The 8,082-nt window shown below is 42.3% G+C and overlaps 2 long non-coding RNA genes across 2 annotated transcripts; one reads left to right on the top strand and one right to left on the bottom strand.

Moving 5' to 3' along the window:
• Positions 1-2,378: 2,378 nt before the first annotated feature.
• On the bottom strand, positions 2,379-4,233 carry LOC133475162 (uncharacterized). The gene is made up of 3 exons (XR_009787739.1): positions 4,051-4,233; positions 2,792-2,959; positions 2,379-2,658 (listed from the first exon to the last, which is right to left on the bottom strand). It is a non-coding gene; the product is annotated as an uncharacterized LOC133475162 (long non-coding RNA).
• A 172-nt stretch (positions 4,234-4,405) lies between these two features.
• On the top strand, positions 4,406-5,283 carry LOC133475161 (uncharacterized). The gene is made up of 3 exons (XR_009787738.1): positions 4,406-4,420; positions 4,664-4,820; positions 4,949-5,283. It is a non-coding gene; the product is annotated as an uncharacterized LOC133475161 (long non-coding RNA).
• The last annotated feature ends 2,799 nt before the right edge of the window (positions 5,284-8,082 follow it).

The following is an 8,082-nucleotide window of genomic DNA, read 5'->3' as shown; positions in this document are numbered from 1 at the left end:
GTTTATATTTTTATTTTTAGGTTTTTGAGGTTATTAATTACCGAATGAATTATGGTCCAAAAAGATCATATCGATCAATAGCATCAGATTCCTTCTTATTTTTTTATTTTTTTTTTTATTATTGGGTTTGTGTTGCCAGCTCCCTTTCTCCCCACGACATGCACAAACTGGGCCAGTCTAGTCTATTTTTTATCTTTTATTTTATTTTAATTTTTATTTTTTGTCTTTGTTGTAAATGTTAATAGGCTGTTTTTTTTCTTTGTTTTTAAATGCTTTTAATCGTGTAAATCACATTGAGTTGCCTTGTGTATGAAATGCGCTATATAAATAAATCTGCTCTGCTTTGCTTGCTTTAGTAAGCACTTACAGTCAATACCTCTTCTCATGTTGACTTAACACTCTGTGAGGTAATGTAATGAAAATTTATTGCTCTCAGGATGATAAATGGAATATTCGACCAGGGAACCAGTTGAGATATTTTGATCATTCCTCAAATATTGACTTTTTCTCTTTTAAGACAAAGATTTTTCATAGTAATATCCACACTTTTACTTCGAAGCCACGCTGTTGTTACACGTGCAGAATGTGGTTTGGCATTGTCTGGCTGCAATAAGCAGGGGCGTCCATGAAAAAGACGTTGCTTGGATGGCAGCATATGTTCCTCCAAAACCTGTATGTACCTTTCAGCATTAATGATGCCTTCACAGACGTGTAAGTTACCCATGCCATTGGCACTAACACAGCACCATACCATCACAAATGCTGGCTTTTGAACTTTGCGTCCATAACAGTCCGGATGGTTCTTTTCCTCTTTGGCCCAGAGGACACGACATCCACAATTTCCAAAAACAATTTGAAATGTGGACTCGTCGGACCACAGAACACTTTTCCACTTTTCAGCAGTCCATCTTAGATGATCTTGGGCCCAGAGAAGTCGGTGGCGTTTCTGGGTGTTGTTGATAAATGGCTTTTGCATTGCATAGTAGAGTTTCAAGTTGCACTTACTGATGTAGCGCCGAACTGTATTTACTGATATTGGTTTTCTGTAGTGTTCCTGAGCCCATGTGATGATATCCTTTACACATTGATGTCAGTTTTTGATGCAGTGCCGCCTGAGGGATCGAAGGTCACGGGTCAATGTTGGTTTTCGGCCATGCCGCTTACATGCAGTGGTTTCTCCAGATTCTCTGAACCTTTTGATGATATTATGGACCGTAAATGATGAAATCCCCAAATTCCTTGCAATTGTACGTTGAGGAACATTGTCCTTAAACTGTTCGACTATTTTCTCACGCACTTGTTCACAAAGAGGTGAACCTCGCCCCATCTTTGCTTTTGAATGACTGAGCAATTCAGGGAAGCTCCTTTTATACCCAATCATGGCACCCACCTGTTCCCAATTAGCCTGTTCACCTGTGGGATGTTCCAAACAGGTGTTTGATGAGCATTCTTTTTTGCCAACTGTCCCAGCTTTTTTGGAACGTGTTGCAGCCATAAAATTCTAAGTGAATGATTATTTGCTAAAAACAATCAAGTTTTTCAGTTTGAACATGAAATATCTTTCATCAACAAAATGTCTTTGTTGTGTATTCATTTAAATATAGGTTGAACATGATTTGCAAATCATTGTATTCTGTTTTTATTTGTTTAAGACAACATCCCAACTTCATTGGAATTGGGGTTGTACCTCAACCTTGTTTGATAGTTTCTATCCATTTTATTTGTCATGAATGGGAGCCTTTACATTGCCAGACATTTTATTTGTACTGTTGCAACTTGGTCTCTCTTCGTTGTGCAGTATTTCATCATTCATCCCAATTTGCCTGCTTTCTCCGCAAGTCCCGGCCCTCCACGCATTGCTTCGGTGAGTGTCCCGGATTGGGTCTGAATGATGCCCCGCGGTGGACGGACAGAGGGACGTCTGTGGCGGGTCTCTGCACTGGTCGTCAGTGTGGCTAAGATGAGCGCACACATGACCAACGTCTGGGTGAACTTTAGCAGTCTGGACATGATTGGTTCACCTGGGAGGACAAAATATTAGGAACAGATCTCAGCATGATACAACATACCACCGGACAAACATGACATGGAAGCCACACTTCAAACATATACAAACCAAACTTGATAGAAGTATTTCAGTTTTGAATCGAGCTACTGGATCATAATGTATTCACATAATTCAGAATTCAATAACTGCAGAAGTTCAGTCAGTTCACGGACTATGCAACAAAAAAGGGAAAGAAGGATCATCCACAATGTACTATGAGACATAAAGTGTACTTCTACGTTATCACTTACTTAGTGGAAGAATCCAAATATTGCCGATTCTTGTTTTGCAACTTGTGCATGCTATTCAGAAGAAATACTTCAAACGTATGTGATGCTTCATATTCATTTTATTTTGGATGTACAGCAGAACAGAATTGTTGCAATTACATGTTCTGTATTTCCTCACTCATCCCCATTTGTCCAATTTTGCTTCCAGTGGCATTTCTTGCATTTCTCCGGTAAGTGGCTTGAAAGGGGAATTGATGAAACCAGACAATGGTATTCTCCTGTGTTTGTGGGCCTCTGCAATGGGCGGTGGTGTGGCTAAGATGAGCACACACATGACCAACGTCAGGGTGACCTTTAGCAGTCTGGGCATGATTGGTTCACCTGGTAGGACAAAATATTAGGAACAGATCTCAGCATGATACAACGTACCACCGGACACGACTCGGACCACAAAAATAAGCATTTAGTTCAGATCTTTTCTTTTTTGGGCGGGAGGGGGGGTTATTCTGCTTACCTTTTCTCTACACAGGTTGAAATTGAATCAGTTCTTTGTTCTTGAAGTGAGCAGTGATGTGCTGTACCACTGACAGCAAGACTTAACTACCTCTTCACATGTTGACTTAATATTCTGTTTGTTTGATGAGGAAATAGAACACCTTGACTCTATTTGTCCAAATGATCTCTGCATAATAAATAAAATATTGTTTGATCAAGAAACCAACTGAGACATGTTCATCTTCACTCAAGTATTTCAAAACATATTTCGTAGTTTTATTAAAGGACCATGGCCCCCACAGCGGAATAATCCAAAAATGTGTATCACACTTGTTTGATGAATAAAATCTTGATGTGCACGGAGGGCCGACTCATGCTGTTCGCTGGGGCATGACGCCAATTTAGCCACGCCCCCAAAAATCCAGTCAGCTGAGCTAGAGCAAAAGTTGTCACGATATGTAATCGTATGGTATTGGACTGGACCCAAAATCAGACTGAGGTGGAGGGATCTGATGAGAATGGTTTATTTTGAGGTAGCTCAGAGTATGTATTTCCAATGCATGATGGTGATCCGTAGCCTGTAAGCCTGTGTACCACGAACAAGTGCAAATACTCTGGCGGTGGATCTGTGGGTCAGGCAGGCTTAAATACAGGCAGTGATGAGTGCTGATTGGGAACAGATGCGCGGGCGAGGAGGTAATGATTGCTGGGGAGAGAGAGGCACAACGCACAACCCAAGCTCCAAAAATGAACTGCAGGGCACAGATCATGACAAAAGTGTTTGAAATTACGCGTATATCTCGGCAATGCAGTACTAAATTGTTCAATCGGTGCACACGTTTTCGGCACTTCAAACATTGAATGTATTTAGAAACAAAACACAACAATGATATTGGTTCAATTTTAATTACAGTACGGACTGTAATATTCGTATGTTGGTTGTGGGCCTTTAAGGGGTGTGGCTTAGTGAGTGACGTCAGGAGCTGAAGTCAGGTTGGCCGGTCAGTCTGTGTGTGAGTCTCAATTCTTGTGCGTCTGACTGTTTGTCCCATTCGATAAATGACTGAAAATGCATCAGCGGCTGTGACATTACAGTACTCGAAGTGCTCAATTTTTTTTGCCACTTCACTCAAGAAAAGCTATATCAAATACAATACAACAGTGTATAGCATACAGCATGTCCACAAAACTACATTGCATAAACCAAGGAAGAACATCAAGATGACATTTTCAAGATAAAGGTGAGGTGTGATCAAGAAACCTGTTGTCACTTCTTACCATTATGGAGGAGTAACCTTTCTCGCGCAGCCAGCTTGAGCTCAATGAAAAACGTAATGAAAAGAAAATTAAAACTGGCGGGTGACTGGTTAGCACATCGTCCTCACAGTTCCGGGGACCGAGGTTTAAATCCCGGCCCCGCCAGTGTGGAGTTTGCGTGTTCTCCGGTTTCTTCCCACATCCCAAAAACATGCGTGGTAGGTTGATTGAGGACTCGAAATTGCCCCGAGGTGTGAATGTGAGAGAGAATGGTTGTTTGTTTCCATGTGCCCTGCGATTGGCTGGTGACCGGTTCAGGGTGTACCCCGCCTCCCGCCCGAAGACAGCTGGGATAGGCTCCAGCAGCCTGCGACACGCGTGAGGATAAGCGGTAAAGAAAATGGATGAACGGATGTTTGTGGCAGTTCACATACCATTTTTAAATTGCACTACAGGACAAGAGTAGAAATTGGACGTCAACATTTGATGAAGCAAACATGTCGTTAGACATGTAGTGGACTGTTCATGGTCCTCATGTAGAACTATGAAATGTTTCTGACAATACTTGAGATAAGATGAACTTGTAGTCCCATTCGGTTGCTTGATCAAAGATAATGTTCTGTTAATTATGCAGAGATCATTGGACAAACAGAGTCAAGGTGTTCTATTCCCTCATCAAACAAACAATGTAAGTCAACATGTGAAGAAGTATTTAAGTGTGACCGTCAGCGGTACGGCAGATAACTGCAACACAAACCTGTTGCTTCAGCTTCAACCTGTGGAACGAAAAGGTAAGCGGTGCATCATAAATACAATGAGATTGAAAATACACACGAGGACTTAACTAAAGGTTTACTTTTCAGTCTCCATTGTGCACTGTGCCATACTGAGGTTTGTTCATCAAATGTTGCCCTTAAAGGTTAACCTACCATGTCCAGGCTGCTGAAGGTGACGTTGACGGTGGCCGTGTGTGCGCTCATCTTAGCCACACTGACGACCAGTGCAGAGGCCCGCCACGTACCTCCCTTTGTCCCTCCACCGTGGGGCATCATTGAGACCCAATCCGGGACACTCACCGAAGCAATACGTGGAGCGCCGGGACTTCCGGAGAAAGCAGACAAATGGGGATGAGTGATGAAATACAGCACAACAAAGACAGAACATGTTGTAAAGATAAAAACTAAATTTCCTGCCATGTAATTGCAACAATTCTGTTCTCCTGTACATCCAAAATAAAATGAATATGAAGCATCACATACGTTTGAAGTATTTCTTCTGAATAGCATGCACAAGTTGCAAAACAAGAATCGGCAATATTTGGATTCTTCCACTAAGTAAGTGATAACGTAGAAGTACACTTTATGTCTCATAGTACATTGTGGATGATCCTTCTTTCCCTTTTTTGTTGCATCGTCCGTGAACTGACTGAACTTCTGCAGTTATTGAATTCTGAATTATGTGAATACATTATGATCCAGTAGCTCGATTCAAAACTGAAATACTTCTATCAAGTTTGGTTTGTATATGTTTGAAGTGTGGCTTCCATGTCATGTTTTTATCGATGTTCACACGAGATTAAATATGCAGGACGAATTGTTAGCCTATGAACATCCATGTCTTCAACTAAATAAGTGCATATCGTTTTAATAACAGCAGTTTGTATGCAGGAAAGTGAGAAAGTTGGGTTGTGTAAAGTCTTCTTCAACATCAGCTTTACAGATACCCAGTACGTACTGTGTAGACGACACAGTGTTATCAGATGTCATAGTAAAGGTGATTACACTCACCAAGATGTCTTTTTCCCCGTGTCTCTGTTATGTTGGGTGACCCACACACAACAACTCCAAGCGAGGCACTGATGTTTTGGATGACCCCGCCGCCGTCGAGCGAGCTCGTTAGCTCGTGAACATAATGAACGGTGTCTCTGTTTTGTGGATCTACGTGCAGAGCATGGAGAAAGGATGTGAGGTATTGGACAGAGCCAACGCCGGTCCACAAACCCACTAGCGGCTTACAAGTACCAGCCTAGCTGCTAGTAGCAGGTTACTCGACAGTGGAGCTGTCCAACTCGCTGTTGGCTCGCTGCTTGAGCAGCACACTCGTCACCACAAGACACTAGCTCAAATCAAACAAAACACTTCAGGGAAGATGCATTTTCTTGGGGTGTGGTCAAAACATCAGCGGCTGTGACTCTCCTTTCATTACAGTACTTGAATTGCTCCATTTTTTTCCCCCCTTCACTCAAGAAAAGGTGTATCAAATACAATACAACAGTGGACAGCATACAGCATGTCCACAAAACTACATTGCATAAACCAAGGAAGAGCATCAAGATGACATTTTCAAGATAAAGGTGAGGTGTGATCAAGAAGCCTGTTGTCACTTCTTACCATTACAGTCCACTTATATGGAGGAGTAACCTTTCCCACGCAGCCAGCTTGAGCTTCATGAAAAAAATCATGAAAAAATATTTCAAAGTTGCTCTTTGTGGCAGTTCACATTTTGAACCATTTTTAAATTGCACTACCGGACAAGAGTAGAAATTTACCATCCTGCACGTCAACATTTTATTCATCAAACATGTCGTTAGACATGGACTGTTCGTGGTCCTTTTGTAAAACTATGTCATATTTCTGACAATACTTGAGAAAAGGCCGGCCGGTTTGAACGTCTGCCTCACAGTTCTGAGGACCGGGGTTCAATCCCCGGCCCCGACTGTGTGGAGTTTGCATGTTCTCCTCGTGCCTGCGTGAGTTTTCTCCGGGCACTCCGGTTTCCTTCCACATCCCAAAAACATGCACGGTGGGTTGATTGACAACTCTAAATTACCCGTAGGTGTGAATGTGAGTGCGAATGGTTGTTTATTGATGTGTGCCCTGCCCCACTTCAGGGTGTACCCCACCTCCTGCCCGATGAATGCATCTCAGTCGGTTGCTTGATCAAACATTATGTTCTGTTAATTATGCAGAGATCAGAACTGTGAGGCAGATTTGCTAACCAGTTGGCCACCGTGCCGCCTTTCATCACACATCATATTCTATTATGCATAAAATACAATGAGATTCCACACGAGGACTTTATGAAACGTTTATCTTTGTCTCCATTGTGCACTGTGCCATACTGAGGTTTGTTCCTCAAATTTTGCCCTTCAAGATCAACCAACCATGTCTAGGCTGCTGAAGGTCACGTTGACGGTGGCCATGTGTGCGCTCATCTTAGCCACACTGACGACCAGTGCAGAGACCCGCCACAGACGTCCCTCTGTCCGTCCAACGCGGGGCATCATTCAGACCCAATCCGGGACACTCACCGAAGCAATGCGTGGAGGGCCGGGACTTGCGGAGAAAGCAGGCAAATTGGGATGAATGATGAAATACTTCAGAACGAAAAGAGACCAAGTTGCAACAGTACAAATAAAATGTCTGGTAATGTGAAGACTCCCATTCATGACAAATAAAATTGATAGAAACTATCAAACAAGTTTGAGGTACAACCCCAATTCCAATGAAGTTGGGATGTTGTGTTAAACAAATAAAAACAGAATACAATGATTTGCAAATCATGTTCAACCTATATTTAATTGAATACACAACAAAGACAAGATATTTCATGTTCAAACTGAAAAACTTGATTGTTTTTAGCAAATAGTCATTCACTTAGAATTTTATGACTGCAACACATTCCAAAAAAGCTGGGACAGTTGGCAAAAAAGAATGCTCATCAAACACCTGTTTGGAACATCCCACAGGTGAACAGGCTAATTGGGAACAGGTGGGTGCCATGATTGGGTATAAAAGGAGCTTCCCTGAATTGCTCAGTCATTCACAAGCAAAGATGGAGCGAGGTTCACCTCTTTGTGAACAAGTGCGTGAGAAAATAGTCGAACAGTTTAAGGACAATGTTCCTCAACGTACAATTGCAAGGAATTTGGGGATTTCATCATTTACGGTCCATAATATCATCAAAAGGTTCAGAGAATCTGGAGAAATCACTGCATGTAAGCGGCATGGCCGAAAACCAACATTGACCCGTGACCTTCGATCCCTCAGGCGG

Source organism: Phyllopteryx taeniolatus, chromosome 3, assembly GCF_024500385.1.
Source record: "Phyllopteryx taeniolatus isolate TA_2022b chromosome 3, UOR_Ptae_1.2, whole genome shotgun sequence".
In the NCBI taxonomy this organism is placed as follows: domain Eukaryota; kingdom Metazoa; phylum Chordata; class Actinopteri; order Syngnathiformes; family Syngnathidae; genus Phyllopteryx; species Phyllopteryx taeniolatus.
Note: the sequence above shows the minus strand (reverse complement) of the source record. Positions and strands in the feature narration are given on the sequence as shown.